We start from the raw sequence: 18,061 nt of genomic DNA on the forward strand, positions 1-18,061 counted from the left end.
TTATTTCTCCTATCTAGCGATAACTTTGTGTCTTTTAACAAATCTCTCTGTCACTCTCCCGTCCCAGCCTCTAGTATCCTCCGTCCTACTTTTTACTTCGACGAGATCAGCTTTTTTTAGCTTTCACATGTGAGTGAGAACATGCACCGTTTAACTTTCTGTTCCTGGCTTTTTTCACTTAAAATAATGTCCTCCAGTTTCATCTATATTCCATCAACGATGGGATTTCACTCTTTTTTATGGCTGAATAATACTCCATAGTGTGTATATATCACATCTTCTTCATTCATTCACCTGTTGTTGGACACCTAGGTTGACTCCATATCTTGGCTGTTGAGAATAGTGCTGCAATAGACATGGGATGCAGATGTCTCTTCATTATACTATCAATGGCTGGTTTTGTTTTGTTTTTTGAGACAGAGTTTCTCTCTTGTTGCCCAGGCTAGAGTGCAATGGCAGGATCTCGGCTCACTGCAACCTCCACCTCTTGGGCTCAAGCAGTTCTCCTGCCTCAGCTCTCGAGTAGCTGGGATTACAGTTGCTCGCCTCCACACGTGACTAATTTTTGTGTTTTTAGTAGAGACAACGTTTCACTGTGTTGGTCAGGCTGGTCTCAAACTCCCAGCCTCAGGTGATCTGCACATCTCGGCCTCCCAAAGTGTTGGGATTACAGGCGTGAGCCACCATGCCCAGCCTCAATGACTTGTTAATGAATTCTCTCTTTGAAGACATACTGGTATCTCCTGCTTATTGATAACTGTGGCAGCAGCTTCCAAAAGCTGATTTTTCTGAGGTCTTTGAAACTTTTGGACACTTCTCCCACTGGGAAAATAGAATTTTTCTTTTGAATAATTCTCATTTCCCACTAAGCATATAAGCAACCTGGAGTATCTTGTAAGATCCATACAGATTAATATTTCAAGCATAATAAGCCTTATACATTCCTTTTTGATGATGGAGACTATGGTTACGAGTAGAAGTTTTTAAATAAGGACTACTTTTGAGGTCCCAAAGCTTTGAAAATCTGAGGTATAAACAAAACAACATATTCCAATGAGACATTGATATCTAAACTAGTTTTCTTAAATCTGTCATTCAAAGGTTGAGAATTTCTTCCTGAAATTTCGACAATATATTATGGAAATGCGGTTTGTCTTTTTGTAAATTTAGGATGGTTATTTTAAAAAATAATTATAGGCATTGTTTATTCTGTATATTAGTGTAATAGGCAATGCAGTAGCTAGAATTGTGGTTGCTAATAGTCACAAAATCTAGTAAAATTGTGAGTACATGGACCTATCCCCAGGAAACTGATGGAACGAGTAATAAATTTTTTTTGACTCTTTAACAAAAATATTTAATGCTGCCAAAAAGTGTAAAAATACAGTAGGAATGGCAGTACAATACAAATTAATCTCTCCTAATTTATTTCTTTTACATATTTCTACATTTCATACACCCATTAAAAACATTTAACAGGCCAGGCGCAGTGGCTCACGCCTGTAATCCCAGCACTTTGGGAGGCCGAGGCGGGCGGATCACGAGGTCAGGAGATCAAGACCATCCTGGCGAACACGGTGAAACCCCATCTCTACTAAAAATACAAAAAATTAGCCAGGTGTGGTGGCAGGCACCTGTATTCCCAGCTACTCGGGAGGCTGAGGCAGGAGAATGGCGTGAACCCGGGAGGTGGAGCTTGCAGTGAGCCGAGATCGCACCACTGCACTCCAGCCTGGGCAACAGAGCGAGACTCCGTCTCAAAAAAAAAAAAAAAAAAAGCAAACCACAACAGCACATCCAATGTAAGGTTCTGCAAAGTCTTCTGCTGGTGGGTGCTCCTCATACCCTGTATGTAAAGTTTACTTTGTAAACAAACAACTGTGAGGCAATCTAGAAGGTTAGCAAGCCTCACTTTAGTTTCCAGAGTGGGATTCAGGTCTTGTTTTGCACATCAATGGTTCAAAATTTATAGCTCCAGAAGTCATGAATATTAGGTGTCTATCTTGGCCTTTTTCTTTTTCGTTCGTTCTCATTTAGCCTCTGTTTCATCTGCTGCACCTTCTGAGCTGTGGTGGACTTTCTGTCCTCTAGAATATGTTTCCGTAGAGCATTCTCACTGTTCTCTTCCATTGTATCTTGCGTTTACTGTACATCGGTCATCTGTCAGTTTTTCTTCTTCTAGACCAATTCTGTTCCCATTGTATTTTTCAGTCATTATTTTGTTTGGCGAATGATCAAAAGCAGGAGCTAAGTTTTCCTTAGAAAATTCTTTCCACCATTTCTGTATACTAGAATCTACCTTTATACATTTTGCTATTATAGCCATATATTGCATATTATACATGCTATTATAGCCATATATGAGAATCTCAGTTGATCTGGGGTCTGAATAAGACCCATTCGGTATTTTCTCATGTTCAGTAACACTTGTTTAATGTTAATATAATCTCCTTTTCCCATCAAAACAAGACAAGTGTCTACCAGAGAGAAGGTGCCCGAGCACCCAGTGCCTTCACTACAATGGATCACTGCAGGCCCATGGTCAGGGTTCAAGGAGCCAGATTCTCTCACTTTAAACAAGAAATTGAGAAATGAAGCTGGTGATTCAGGGGCTCCAAAATCTGGCCAGGTAGTATAATGAAAGTGAGATATTGTTCTGGTTTCACCACTGTTGATATTTTCTAATCGTAGTAGATGTACTGTGTAATATGACTTCACATCTTCTGAAAGAGCTTCACACTGAATCCTGTGTCTTTAAACAGCATCTTTTGGTCATCTGTTGGCCAGTACTGTGCACATTTAACCGATTCTTTCTCCACAGTGCGGTTCAGCACAACAACTGCTTTGGTCTTCTGCTGCCAAACCGTAAGCCAGAAATGGCAGCACATGTTAGGAAGTGGACCCTGTGTTAAGATGTAACTCCTTTGTGCCTCTTCTGTGTCAACTAAGCTGGCATTAATATAATCATTCTCAGCATTTTGCAGTTTAACACGACTGTGATCATATGGGCTTACATCTCTGTATCTATTTCGATTTCTGTTTTCTGGAAACTTGGCCACTCTATGAAGATAGTCATGGGACTCATTTCGAATTTCCAAGTACGGCGGCTGCCAGCGATGCTGAGCATCCAATTCCTTGAACTCCCGCTCAATGATGGTGAGCATGGCTGGGACAAATAGTAAATCTTAAGAGAAATGGAAGAGTAAGGATGGCTCCTAAGCTGGACAGACACCCAATGTGGTTTATTATAGTCAATCATTACTCAAGGAAGTTGTATATATTCTATTCATATATATATGGTAAATTTCTAATTACCATACTCCTATAAAGTAATTACCATACTCCTATAAAATATTATCTTCATTATAAAGTGAAGAAAGTGAGGCTAAGAGAAGTTAAATTATGTGCCCAAGGTCATGGCTAGTGAATGAGCAAACCTTGGTTTCAAAGTCAAGTCTGTCTGGCTCCCAAGCTGCTGGTCTTTTACGTTACCACATTGTCTTAGTCTGGGCTCTCCCTAAAGCAAAGCCTGTACAAACAACTTGGAGGTAGGTAATGAGTTTATTTGGGAATGTGACACCCAGGAATAGACTGTGATAAGACAGAAGAATGACCCCCCCAGAAGGAGAGAAAGCCAACCTAAGGGTCCCTTTCAAATTGGCAACCATTATAAATATCTGCTACTTGATCCTGTGGGAGCTTCTGAGGAACCTTTTAACATGCATCTCAGAATTGGCCACCCTGGGCTAAAAATGAGACAAGTATTTTTCTATGAGCTCCTGTCCCTCAGTGGTCAAGGGCAAGCTTACAGGCCTTAACTGTCCCCCGTTTCCAGATTGTCCATATCCAAGTGCCAAGTGGTTCCCATGGGACTCCTGTGTCACAGCTCCAACATAGCCCTGGGGCCGGAAACCAGGGGCAGAGGCCAAAAGCAGGTGCTGCGAGGTTGCATCTGCACAAGGTAGAAGAAGCCCACACAGCCCTGGGCACCATAGCAGTGTTTGAAATAAGAGGTGAAATTGAGAACACATGATATATTGCCCAGAATGTTTAGAGACACATGACCAGTTACAGTGAGAGAGTGGAATGAGAATCTTCAGTGTCTCATCATGCATTCATTCATTCATTTATCCATTCAGTCACCAACAAATCCTGGGTAGTATATGAAGAGATAGAAGAATTAAAATGAGTCTTGCTGAGTTTCAGGTACGACAGAAAAGAAAATAGACGATGTGATAGTGTGTGCTAAGTGCTTCAATAGAAGTATACAAAAAGGTAGTAAAAGTATAGAAGAGAGATACCCAATGTATTCTGTGTGTGGACAGAGAGGGGGTGTGGGGAGAAGGGAGGTCATTTTCCTAGAGCTTAGTCTTGAAAGATAAATACAAGTCAGCCAACTGAGGAGAAATATGAGCATCGACTCTATATTCAAATTAAATTTTAGTATTTCAATATTAAATTTCCTAAGTATGATCATTGTGGTTATGTAAGAGAGTGTCCTATTTTTAGGAGATACTTGCTGAAAAATTTAAGAGTAAAGTGTCATAATGTCTGCAACTTACTCTCAAATGATTCAGCAAAGTAAATATTTGGGGATGGGGAAAAGCCAGTGAACACAAATGTAGCAAAATGTTAATAACTGGTGAATACACGTAAAGGATATATGTGTGTTTATTGCACTGATCTTACAACTTTTTTAAATTTTCTGAAATAAAGGAGGGGAGAAAGTTAATTAATTGAGGACCGTGGGCAGGGGTTGGGGAGGAGCAGTCTGGGATGGGCTTGTGAGAGGGACACCAATATCTGAGACACTTGGGGCATTTTTAAAATTGCAGCGGTTGGCCAGGTGCAGTGGCTCACACCTGGAATCTCAGCACTTTGGAGGCCAAGGCAGGAGGATCTTTTGAGACCAGCCTGGGCAACAGAGCAAGACCCCATCTCTACAAAAAATACAATATTAAATAGCCAGGCATGGTGGCACATGCCTGTGGTCACAGCTACTCAGGAGGCTGAAGTGGGAGGATTGCTTAAGCCCAGGAGTTCGAGGCTGCAATGAGCTATGATCGGCACCACTGCACTCCAGCCTGGGCAACAGAGCAAGACCCTGTCTCTAAGAAAAATAAATAAATTGTAGTGGTTAGTGGGACACCATGGGACATAAATGCTCATGATAGAGAAACAACAAAAATGAGACAAGAAAAGGGAGTGATCTGTGCTAGAGTGTTGGGCTGCATCCTGAAGGCCTGGGTGACATTGAATAATTTCATGCATCTTTTGTGCTTCAGATGGTCACTTTAGCAGCAGTTGAACAAGAATGGATTAGAAAAGGCCAAAACTGTGGCAAGAAGATTAGTTTTTATGTTATTATGGTATTTAAGGTTACAGATTCTGTAGGCCTACAGGAAAATGATGCCAAGATAAAGTGAAGACAGCTTTGAAACTGCAGAGGGCAGAAGAGTCAACAGGACTTGGCAATCCCCTACACTCAGTGAGTTCCTAAGATGGACTTGGTTCAGTTCGGTGATGAGTCTTTTAAACCCCAAAGAGAAGGAAGACTTACGGAGGAAAAAATTTAGTTTTAGAATGTATTTAACCATGAAATAATGAATTAAGGTGCTTAGTTTATACATCATGGGTTTATTTATCTTTTATCACCATAACTAGTACTGCTTGCAGTATAGTAGGTATTCGATAAAACTTTTTAAACTGTGTTTAGAAATCATGATAGTAGATGGTAAAATGCTTACTTCAGTTGCTGATACTCGGGGGAAATATGTTGTATATTTTGTTAATGTTTTCTCCCTGAGGGCTAAGCATTTGGTGAACATCTGTCTCCTAACACCTGTTGGACTGGTTTACCTGGCAGTCTAAAGTGAACATGTGCCAGGGTAGTGCCACTTAAAATACCTTCAATTTTTAGAATCTATCAGATGTGTTTAGAATCAGTTTTGTCTTCCACCAGCTAGTTTTCTCAGTTTAGAAAGTACATGTATTTCTACTTCTTAGTAAATGTAATATATGACACGTGAATTTAAAGAACGTACAAAGTAGGAAACATTTATATTTCATACAACTTGAATTTTCAAATGCAAAAATTTCCTCTTGGGAGTGAGTCTTATGCTTTGGAGCAGGAATGACAGAACAGATATGGTACCAAAGCCAAGCTCACCTAGATATTGCAAACACACAGGCAAAAGAGGGGGTGGCCCGAGTGTGTCATCTGAGGGTCCCTCGACATGGGAGCAGTTCCTTTGGCGGTTGGTGAACTGAGCAAAGAGGCGAATGAATGATAGATAGTTACAGAGAGAGAATCCCTACATTAAGGAAATATGACAAACACGAGGACTCGATTTAGATTCTATGTCTAAGAGCCTTCCTTTGACATCCCTCCCCACCATGTCAGGGAGGCTATGTACTCTCATTCCATTCAGTCGTTAGCACTGCTCACACTGGTAATAGCTTTTCATTGTCTGCTTTCCTCTGGACTTTAGGTAACCCCACCCACCTTTGTGTTCCCAGTGTTTAGATTGGTCCCTAGTACAATGTCAGTGTTCTGTAACTTTTACAAACATGAATGAACAAATGGACAAATGAACATACATGACTTCCTAAAAGGATGTCATAGCTCTTGATAGTCATGACAGCACTAGTATTAACCTTTGTTTTGTAATGAGTTTCAATTTAATGTTGTTAAGGAAAATATAGGATTTTAAAAACTAGTACACACACACACACATATTCCAGAGTCTTTCTAGTGAGTTTGAATATTAATTTATAAAAGAATCTAACATCACATGCTTTAAAAAATAGTGTTTGTGGCCAGGTGTGGTGGCTCATGCCTGTAACCCTAGCACTTTGGGAGGCCGAGGCAGGCGGATTACCTGGGGTCAGGAGTTCGAGACCAGCCTGGCCAACGTGGCAAAACCCCATCTCTACTAAAAATACAAAAATTAGCCGGGCATGGTGGCGGGCACCTCTAATCCCAGCTACTCGGGAAGCTGAGGCAGGAGAATTGCTTGAACCCGGGAGGCGGAGGTTGCAGTGAGTCGAGATCACGCCACTGCATTCCAGCCTGGCGTGCAGGCTGAGATGGAGCAAGACTCCATCTCAAAAAAAAAAAAAATTAGTGTTTGTGCCAGGCACAGTGGCTCATGCCTGTAATCCCAGTACTTTGGGAGGCCGAAGCAGGAGGGTCTTTTGAGGCCAGGAGTTCAAGACTAGCCTGGGCAACATAGTGAAGCCCTGTCTCTACAAAAAAAAAAAAAAAGTACAAAAATTACTCAAACATGGTGGCCTGCACCTGTAGTCCCAGCTACTCAGGAGGCTGACGCAGGAAGACCACTTGAGTCCAAGAGCTGCAGTGAGCTGTGATTGTATACTGCTGTCAGCCTAGGAAACAGCGTGGGAATCTGTTTATTACTCTAAATACTATCACTGTTACTATAAGAGTGATAGAGTTTATTACTAAGTTGTTGTTTTAGGATCTGTCAAATACAGAGATGCTGCCCCAATCTAGTCAGACATTTCTGATTTATTTATTTATTTATTTATTTATTTATTTATTTATTCATTCAGACAGTATCTCACTCTGTCATCTAGACTGGAGTTCAGTGGCACAATTACGGCTCACTGCAGCCTTGACCTCCTGTGACCCAAGTGAGCACCTGAGTAGCTGGGACCACAGGTGTATGCTAGCATGACCAGCTACTTTTCTTATTTTTTGTAGAGATGGGGTCTCACTCTGTTGCCCAGGCTGGTGTTGAACTCCTGGGCACAAGAGATCCTCCTACTTGGCCTCCCAAAGTGTTGAGATTACAGGTGTGAGCCATTGCACCCAGCGTCTCTGATTCTTTTGATTCCATTGAAACTAAAGTTTCAGTACATCAAGAAAGAAAGCAGCCCAAAGGAAATCACAGTGTCCCTTTATTCACTATCAGGGACAATGTTAATAGGGACCGCTTCCAGCTGTCTGCACAATGCCCTTTACTGTCCAAGACCAGCACTTCCAAGATAGTATGGTTCATTTGGTCTTAGGAACAGATACTGAGGAGTTGGTCCATAATCCACAGCAAAGCTCTGTAGACACCTGATACCATGGAGAGGTTTTCTGACATTCTTATATGTCCCCCAAGGCAGAAACTGTAGGTTCTGAGTGACATCTCATCATAATTAGTGGAAGCATTAAGAGGCAAGCAAGCATAATTCTGGGCAGAGAAGGGCTCCCATCATAAGAATTTTGCAAACTGCATACTCTTTTATTTTGTAACAATGCTTGTAATTTATCTTTTGGAAAGAGGCACACAGATCTTGATGTAACTTGTGTAATAGACACTGTTCACTAATGAAATATCCTTTTCAAATGAAAGGAAAATATTAGTTTCCTACATCAGGTGGTGTATTAGTCCATTCTCATGCTGCTAATAAAGACATACCCAAGACTGGGTAATTTATAAAGGAAAGAGGTTTAACTGACTCACAGTTCAGCATGGCTGGGGAGGCCTCAGGAAACTTACAATCATGGTGGAAGGGGAACCAAACAGGTCTTTCTTTACATGGCGACAGGAAGGAGAAGTGCCGAGCAAAAGCGGGAAAGCCCCTTATAAAACCATCAGATCTCATGAGAATTCACTCAGTATCACAAGAACAGCATGAGGGTAACCACCCCCATGATTCAATTACCTCCCACTGGGTCCCTCCCACAACACATGGGGATTATGGGAACTACAATTCAAGATGAGATTTGGGTGAGGACACAGCCAAACTCTATCAGGTGCTTATGACCATTTTAAAACCTGAAACAGTGGTATTCCTATTGCAAATTTTCTTAGAAAAACACCATTAGATAAAATGCAACAAGCAATAAAATAGCATTTTATATTGTAGAATGATAACTTTTATTTTCTCCTAAACATATTGACTAACCCATATCTTTTTATGAGACAGTCTCACTCACTCTGTTGTTCAGGCTGGAGTCCAGTGGCACAATCTTGGCTCACTGCAGCCTCTGCCTCCTGGGTTCAAGCAATCCTCCTGCTTCAGCCTCCCAAGTAGCTGAGATTACAAGTGTGTGCCACCATGCCTGGCTAATTTTTGTATTTTTAGTAGAGACGGGGTTTCACCACATTGGCCAGGCTGGTCTCAAACTCCTGACTTCAAGTGATCCACCAGCCTTGGCCTCCCAAAGTGAGCCACTATGCCTAGCCATATCTTTATATTAAAAAAAAAAAAAATCTAAAGTCCTGTTTGTAAGGACTCTTTTCCCATGGTGTTAGACAGACAGCATAATGCTCTATAGCAAACCACCCCAAACTCAGTGGTTTGTATCAACACGTATCTGTTCTCATACACAGGTCTTAAGGTTGGCTGAGGTTTAGCATCTATGGAATGGGCTCAGCTCTTGACTCTGCTTAAGGCTGTGGGTAGAGGAAACCAATCTTTAGTCAGTTGAAAATAAGCTTGCCCTGTGTTTGGTTCATGAGGTTTTGCCAACATATGTAATTATTAAACTTTCACTGAAAATGTTTAGCAACAATATTTTTTATGAAATGGGAGGGTAAAGTGAGAAAACTTACAACTGGAGCAGTGCCTTACCTGTAGTAAGTTCTCAAATAATATTTGGGAAAAGAATAAAACACTGGAATATAAAGAAATCAGAGATGATAAAATTTCTTAAAACTGTAACTAAGCAAACCTTGGACAAAACCTGACAAAGCTAAGCAGCAGAACGCTTTTTCCCCATTGCCTTTGTCATCACTTATGTGAATAACATCTCAAGAGGACTTCAGGCTTGGCATGGGCCACACACATTATCTCTGCTCCTTGCTGAAAACCCATTAGTAATGCTGAAGGAGTAGGATAGGGATAAAGAATGTTTTGAAAGATGGGAGACACATGGACCAGTGGTAATTAACAGCATGAAACCTACACCTACAAATGTGTGTGTTGTGGGGGGTTAGTTAAGAGTCAAGTTTCAAGAAAGGGGAGCCTTCAGGTACCCCTAAAGCTGGATTCACAGTAGGATTAAAAATTCAGTAATTAATGAAATATTGTATAAAGAATAATTAAACCAGACTGGGCATGGTGGCTTATGCCTGTAATCCCAGCGCTTTGAAAGGGTGAGGTAGGAGGATCAGTTGGGGCCTGATCCAAGACAAGCCTGGACAACATAGCAAGACCCCATCTCTAAGAAGAAATACAAAAATTAGCTGGGCATGGTGGCACCTGCCTGTAGTTCCAGTTACTTAGAAGGCTGAACTGGGAGCACCACTTGAGCCCAGTAAGTTAAGATAGCAGTGAGCTTTAATTGTTCCACTGAACTATAGCTTGGACAACAGGGCAAGACCCAGTCTCTAAAAAAAAAGGAAAATCAGACTTCCAGATTCCCTCCTCAAGAGTGTAGTTAGGAAACCACTTCTCCCCAAGTATAAAACGTGAGGTTGGCCGGGCGCAGTGGCTCACACCTGTAATCCCAGCATTTTGGGAGGCCAAGGCAGGCAGATCACGAGGTCAGGAGACCGACACCATCCTGGCCAACATGGTGAAACCCCGTCTCTACTAAAATACAAAAAGTTAGCCAGGCGTGGTGCACACCTGTAGTCCCAGCTACTCGGAGGCTGATGCAGGGGAATCGCTTGAACCCGGGAGGCAGAGATTACAGTGGGCTGAGATCGCGCTACTGCACTCCAGCCTGGCAACAGAGCAAGAGTCCATCTCAAAACAAACAAACAAACAAAACGTGAGGTTTAGTCTCCAGCAGTGTGCCATAGAACTTTTCTGTGATGATGGAAGTGCTTTATATCTACATTGTCCAACAACTAGTGGCTCAATAGCCAACCTGAAATGTAGCCAGTGTGGCTGCACGTGGTGGCTCATACCTGTCATCCCAACACTTTGGGAGGCCGAGGTGGGTGGTTCACTTGAGCCCAGGAGTTCAAGACCAGCCTGGGCAACATGGTGAAAACCCATCTCTATAAAAAACACAAAAATTTGCTGGGCATGGTGCCACACACTTGCAGTCCTAGCTACTCAGGAAGTTGAAGCTGAGGCAGGAGGATCTCTTGAGCCCAGGAGGTTGAGGCTACAGTGATCCATGATTGCACCACTGCACTCCAGCCTGGGATACAGAGACCTTGTCTCAAGAAAAACCCACAAACAAACAAAAATACACGAAATATGGCCAGTGTGACTGAGGAAATGAAGTTTAGTTTTAATTTTGATTCAAATAGCCACATATGGCTAGTGGCTGACATATTGGACAGTGAAGCTCTAGACTCAGGAATACTGGGCACTGCTGAGAATGGGATGGATTCTCTTGCAGAAAAACAGGAAGTGAGTAGAATTCTTCAAGTGACTGCTGAGATCTGTCAACCTCTTCTATTACATGGGGTCCAGGTTGGAGGATTCCTTTCTGACAAAACTATGCTGCCAAATTTATATGAATAACAGAATAATATTAATATTATTAATATATTAATAATAATAATATTCAGTTATTCCCAGTAGAGCAGCTGGCACTCTAATTCATCACCCAGTGACAGCACCCTCACACAGTCAGCATTTGTTATTGTCATCGTTTTGTTTTGAGATAGGGTCTCACTGTATTACCCAGGCTGGCCTTGAACTCCTGGCTCAAGCAATCCTCCATCCTCAGCCTCACATCCATCAGCATTTTAAATGCCTTACTCTCAAATGTGACTAGGTAGCCAAGGATCACCATGCATTTAGGGAAAGCTGCCCAGCTGAAATAGAAATCAATGCAAACAGAAGAAAATGAACTGAAACGAGACATGACAGGGAACATAAGAAAAGACATAGTTTTTTAAGAGAGAAGATATTGCAACCTAAAACAAGATCAGAGGCTATATAAAAGATTGGAGGCCAGGAGTGCAGAGGAACACATTTCTACATCCAGGCACCTCCTGACTCACCTGAATTCCAACAGAGCACAGTAAGCGCCAGTTCTCCGCCTGCCCTGGATTGGGCCCTGCAGTTGCAGAGAAAGCTCAGGAATAAAAATGGAGGTAAATCTTTACGTGATTACCTAGTCTTCTGACCCACCGGCTACAAATCAGACGTTCCCACCACCTTCTCCTCAGGTTCAATTGATTTGACAGAGCAGCTTACAGAGCTCAGGGAAACATTTTACTTATGTTGACCTATTTATTATAGTGGATACAGAGGAACAGATGGGAAAGATGCATCGGACCGGGCGTGGGGGAAGGGTGCAGAGCTTCCATGCCCTTTTCAGGGGCACCACGTTCCAGGAACCTCCACATTTTCAGCTGTCTGGAAGCTCTGCGAACCCAGTCCTTTGAGGACTGTATGGAAGTGTCATTACATAGGCATGATTGACTACATCATTGCCTATTGCCGATCAACTCAACCTTCAGCCCCTCTTCCCTCCCCGGAGGTTGGGGGAGTGAGGCTGAAATTCTAACTCTCCAATCTTGCCTTGGTCTTTCTGGTGCCAGCCTCCATCCTGAAGCTACCTAGGGATCCCCACCCATTAGTCGTCTCATTAGCAAAGCAAGATACCCTTATTGGTCTGGCCATTCCTAGGGCTTGAGGAGCTGTGACTAGGAAACAGAGATGAAGGCCAGTGGATCACTGGAGGGCTCCCACTATCTCACTTTTGGGGCAGAAGTGGACATTCTGAGGTGGGGAGTGGTTGGTTCAGAACCTCTGACTTGCATGTTCAATTCCAGGCAGAGAGACATCGCTAGGACCTGCCGGGGTGGGTAATCTGCCCACATGGCAGTCACCTCCAGGTGTGGGTGCAGACACACCTAGCTGAGAGTTGAGTGCTACCATTCCAGATGCCCATCCCCAGAAAGAAAATCTCAGACCAGTAAAGCTCTGAATGGAGGTTTGGTCTGAATACCAAGGACAATATAAGCAGAGTTGCTTTAAGGATGCTATTGCTGTTGTCCATGGGAAAGACCCTTTATGCCTGAATTATTTTGATTCCAGATTGAAGGAAAAACTGCTAATTTCAGTTAGTTTTATAGAGGCTGGAGTTTTAGGCATTCCTGTTTGACTGTAAACTCTCAATAAGGTAGGGAAATAAATCAGAAATCATCGGTGTGCGTTTTTAGAGACCTTGACAGACTTATTTTGCAGCTGGGGCTTCAGGGCTCAGAATCTTTTAGCATCCCTGCCCTAGTTGAAATCAGACACACCCTCTCCCTGGTATCCAAACAAAGCTAGTTCAGGTGCTGTCCTGAAGGGATTTGATTGATGTGAAGTCCCAAGTCCTTAAATTAATCAACAGGAGTACTTCCTGGATGGGCCTGATTTGATCAGGTGGGTGATATGTAAGTTCTCCTCCTTCACAGGGGAAGACACCAGGACTCGGAGAGTCCCACTTCCCACCTCAGACGCTCTCAGGATGGTGACCTCTCTGGGTTTTAACACCTGGAACAGGCCGGGTGCAGTGGCTCATGCCTGTCCATCCCAGCACTTCAGGAGGCAGAGATGGTTGGATCAGCTGAGGTTGGGAGTTTGAGACCAGCCTGGCCAACATGGTGAAACCCCATCTCTACTAAAAATACAAAAATTAGCTGGGCTTGGTGGTGCACGCCTATAATAATCCCAGCTACTCTGGAGAATGAGGCATGAAAATCGCTTGAACCTGGGAGGCGGAGGTTGCAGTGAGCTGAGATCGCACCACTGCACTGTAGCCTGGGCAACAGAGTGAGATTCTGTCTTTAAAAAAAAAAAAAAAAAAAAAAAAAAAAACGCCTGGAGGATGCATGTGTACTTCCCACCTGTTCAAGCACGGGAAGGGATCAGCCACCTAGCAGTGCCCCGTGCACCTTGGCAGAAAGGAATTTTTCTGTCCATTGACATTGTAGGTGTTCAGTTTGGAATCAGTCAGTTTTGGGAGTCGCCACCCATCAACTTGTCAGTCCCAAGGGCACTCATGAAGCAAGCGCAAGCGACCGCACTACTCTGGATGCGCTCAACAACAAGAGGAGAGTCAGGAGGAGCAGGAGGCATGGAAAGTTCAGAAGCTAAAACAAACAAGGGGGCAGGGACGAGGAAGAAGAGCTTGAGAAGGAGGAAGCAGAAATTGAGCACCTGCAGAATCTGGCTGAGGAAGAGCAGCAAGCTGAGCTTCAGGCATTTGGCAAGGTCATTACCAGCAAAGCCATTCAGAGCAAATATGAGAAATATACAAAAGAGATTTCAGTGCCCCCACCCTGGAGGATCATTTCAACAAAGCCATGCTTCCTAAAGTCATGCAAGAACTTTGGGCACTCTGGTTATACCAAATACACCCATGGTGGGGATTGAGACACCACCTCCTTCTACCCAACATGGGGCCAAGAGAGTACCCAGAACACAAAGCTCTTCAAACAAAAGGCAGCTGAAGCACAAGATGTAGTTGAGCAACCATTTACCAAGAAGCAGAAGACTGCGTAGGGGTCAACTCCTTGTTCTCCCAAATGTGGAACTCAAGGGGAAGTCTCAGCATCTGGTCCTTGATTTGCTTTTCCTGTTATTTACGTGGCCCCTGAATCCAGCCTTTGGACCTACTGCCATGCCTGTGATACTGCATAGCCCAGTTTTTGAAGGTGCTTTGTGAGATTTAGACTTGTGCTGAAAAATCTCCCAGAAAAGCACTATCCAGGTAGGATTAGAGGCTTCCCACTTATTTCCAGGAAATCTTAGGTTTTATCAATGCTAAGACTTCCCATATTTACATGAGATTGTTCTGATTTTTAATTTTAGAGATGGAGTCTTGCTATGTTGCCCATGTTGGATTTGAACTCCTGGGCTCAAGTGATCCTCCTGCCTCAGCCTCCCAAGTAGCTGGGATTACAGGCATGTGCCACCACACCTAGCTCTGAGTTTCGTTTTCCAGCCCCTTAGCTTGGGTCAGAAACACGGGTGTGTAAGTGGACAATAAATTTAACCCTTAGAGTTAGAAGTAAAATGCCAGGAAATCTAAATTCATTGAAACTTGTTTTTCATTTTTGGATGAAGTCCATTTTTCTAGATGAACATACTTTTTGATCCATTTATGTGTTTGTGTCAAGAAATAAAAGAAATACACACACATACACACCCAAAAGAGAAAAAAACATACAAGAAGGAATGCAGTCTCTGTGCCAGGCCATTCCCCGTATTTCACTGGTGCCCTGGGGTCCACATGCTTTTTTAAAGAAGACTAGGCTGGGTGCAGTGGCTCACGCCTGTAATCCCAGCACTTTGGGAGGCCGAGGCGGGCAGATCATCTGAGGTCGGGAGTTTGAGACCAGCCTGACCAACATGGAGAAACCCCATCTCTACTAAAAATACAAAATTAGCTGGGCGTGATGGCAGGCCCCTGTAATCCCAGCTACTCAGGAGGCTGAGGCAGGAGAATCGCTTGAACCCGGGAGGCAGAGGTTGTGATGAGCCAAGATCGCGCCATTGCACTCCAGCTTGGGCAACAAGAATGAAACTCCATCTCAAAAAAAAAAAAAAAAAAGTCTAAAGTGTGCCAAATCTGCAGTAAATTGGAGAATGTCAGACCTGCCTCTTAGACCTAGAGTGTGGCCTGCACATCCAGGTTCATGACACAACATTGTCTTTTGAAAGTAATGTGCCAAAGTCAGATGTCAACCAAGGGTTCTACACACAGAATATGGAGAGAGATCTGTAACTCTGATGGAACACATCCAATTAGCATGCTGGGGAAAGGCACATCCCCCAGTGTCGTGCTGCTCAAACTGGCCTGGCCCTACTATCAAAGGAATCAGCCTCACATTTGCTCCTGCTAGGTGAAAGGAGAGTGTCAGAGAAAAGAGGAGCGTCCCTACAGACACAAGAGGCCTACAGATCTGGATGATCCCCTTGCTTATCAAAATGTTGAAGACTCATATTATGGAATCAATGACCCTGTAGCAGATAAGCTTCTAAAGCAGACTTCAACCATGCCTCATCTGGACCCACCAGAGGACAAGACTCTCACCACATTAGAGGTGGATGGTCTGGGTGAAACAGATCAGAGAAATCATTTCTACCAGTTTGGAGAAATTGACCATCACTCTGATGCAGAGGCAGCAAGGTGCTTTCACCCAGTTTTCCACAAGGCAAGCTACAGACATGGCTGCTGAGAGGTCCTTTAATAAGTTGATTGTGATCGCCACAGACTCAATGTGAAATCAAGAAGATCTCAAGCAGCCAGAGGAAAAGAAAAAGAAGGACGGAACCACGTACTCTGAGATGAAGCTAGAGCCTTTTCCAGGACTGCCATGAGCTCTTCCTCCTGTTGCAGCAGAGAATGCAGCGGCCAGCTACTTCAGCCTACCCCTAAGTGATCCTCCACCACTGTGGTGAACATTGCCCTGCCACCCCCACCACTCCCCGTACCATCAGGTTTGGGGCCACACATGTTCCACCTCATTCCTTCCATGAAGACTCCAGGACCAATCCTTTTCAGGACCCTCAAAGGATGGGAGCCCATGCTGGAAAATACAGCAGCTCCCAGCACATTAGCACTACTCTGGGGCTCTGTGGAAGAAAGGGCACTTAAAACTCCCAGTAAATGAATTTTGGAGTAAATATATTTTTCCTTCCTTTGTAGTTTCCATGGTAGCTGAATATGCTCAGATATGGACAGTCGGTGAATGACAGCCATGCTTCTCTACACATGTTCAAAGGATCAATAGCCTTCAAATAAGCTGCTGAGGACACATCTGGTTACAAATACAACATGACTAATAAAACCTAATGCCTGATCCCCTCACCTCTGTGGGAATAAGTGGCTGGGTGAATTGGAATGCCCAATGGAGCTGCCATCTCAATTACGTGTTCATTTTGTACATTTTGGTAGGGGTGGGCAGGGGGAGAATTGATCTTCAGTAAAAAACTTTTGGGCCGACTGGGCGCGGTGGCTCGCGCCTGTAATCCCAGCACTTTGGGAGGCTGAGGCGGATGGATCACTTAAGGTCAGGAATTCGAGGCCAGCCAGGCCAACATGGTGAAACCGCATCTCTACTAAAAATACAAAAATTAGCTGCGCATGGTGGCAGGCGCCTGTAATCCCAGCTACTAGGGAGGCTGAGGCAGGAGAATCTCTTGAACCCAGGAGGTGGAGGTTGCAGTGAGCCAAGATCATGCCGTTGCACTCCAGCCTGGGTGACAGAGCGAGACAGTATCTCAAACAAAACAAAACAAAACACCTTTGGGCCATTTTTATGTCCATGGAGGTATTTTTCTTTGTATCATCTTGAAAGAAAAGAAAGAAAGAGAAAGAAAAAAAGGAAGGAAGGAAGGAGGAAAGGAAAGGAAAGGAAAGGAAGAAAGAAAAAGAGAGAGAAAGAAAAAGAAGGAAGGAAGAAAGAAAAAGAAAGAAAGAGAAAGAAAAAGGGAAGGAAGGAAGAAAGAAAGAAAGAAGAAAGGGAGAAAGAAAAAGAAGGAAAGAAAGAGAGAAAGAAAAGAAAGAAAAAGAAAGAGAAAGAAAAAGGGAAGGAAGGAAGGAAGAAAGAAAGAAGAAAGGGAGAAAGAAAGAAAAAGAAAGAAGGAAAGAAAGAAAGAGAGAAAGAAAGGAAGGAAGAAAGAAAGAATTGCTAGTACTAATCACTGCAGTGGTGTCAGGGTGATTTAATTCTTTTGAAGTCACACCCTCAGACAAGTAGAAACCAGCATCCAGCAAAGCCCAAATGCTTTCTTTCCTCTCCTTTTCTTTATTACTAAAGGAATCTGACTGATAGTTTTACTTCTCTATACCACCGAAAAAAATTAAAAACTAAAAATTACTTTGTATTCCTATCAGTCGGATGGAAACACAAATTTCATGGAGCTGTGTATTACTGAAGAAACCTGGTGTCTGGGATGAAATTATTTTCAACAATGTCCTGTAAGACGCTTTCTTTAACAAACAGAAATGAAGAACATGGAGTGTTTGAATGGAAGACTTGTGACCTGCAGCTGGAACTATGATCTTCCACATTCACCTTTGTGTGTCTTCAGGGGCTGATTGGAATTTCCTGCTCTGGGCAGGGGACTGTCTGTTTGGTCTTAGAAAGTTTGGGTATAACTGTATTATAGATGATAAAGGAAACTTGATGTT

At 43.2% G+C, this 18,061-nt stretch overlaps 2 pseudogenes; one reads left to right on the forward strand and one right to left on the reverse strand.

Moving 5' to 3' along the window:
* Positions 1-1,998: 1,998 nt before the first annotated feature.
* LOC100598699 lies at positions 1,999-3,164 on the reverse strand (annotated as a pseudogene).
* Positions 3,165-6,236: 3,072 nt separating this feature from the next.
* On the forward strand, positions 6,237-16,935 carry LOC100595418 (annotated as a pseudogene).
* Positions 16,936-18,061: the final 1,126 nt, after the last annotated feature.

This window comes from Nomascus leucogenys, chromosome 9, assembly GCF_006542625.1.
Source record: "Nomascus leucogenys isolate Asia chromosome 9, Asia_NLE_v1, whole genome shotgun sequence".
Lineage (NCBI taxonomy): Eukaryota > Metazoa > Chordata > Mammalia > Primates > Hylobatidae > Nomascus > Nomascus leucogenys.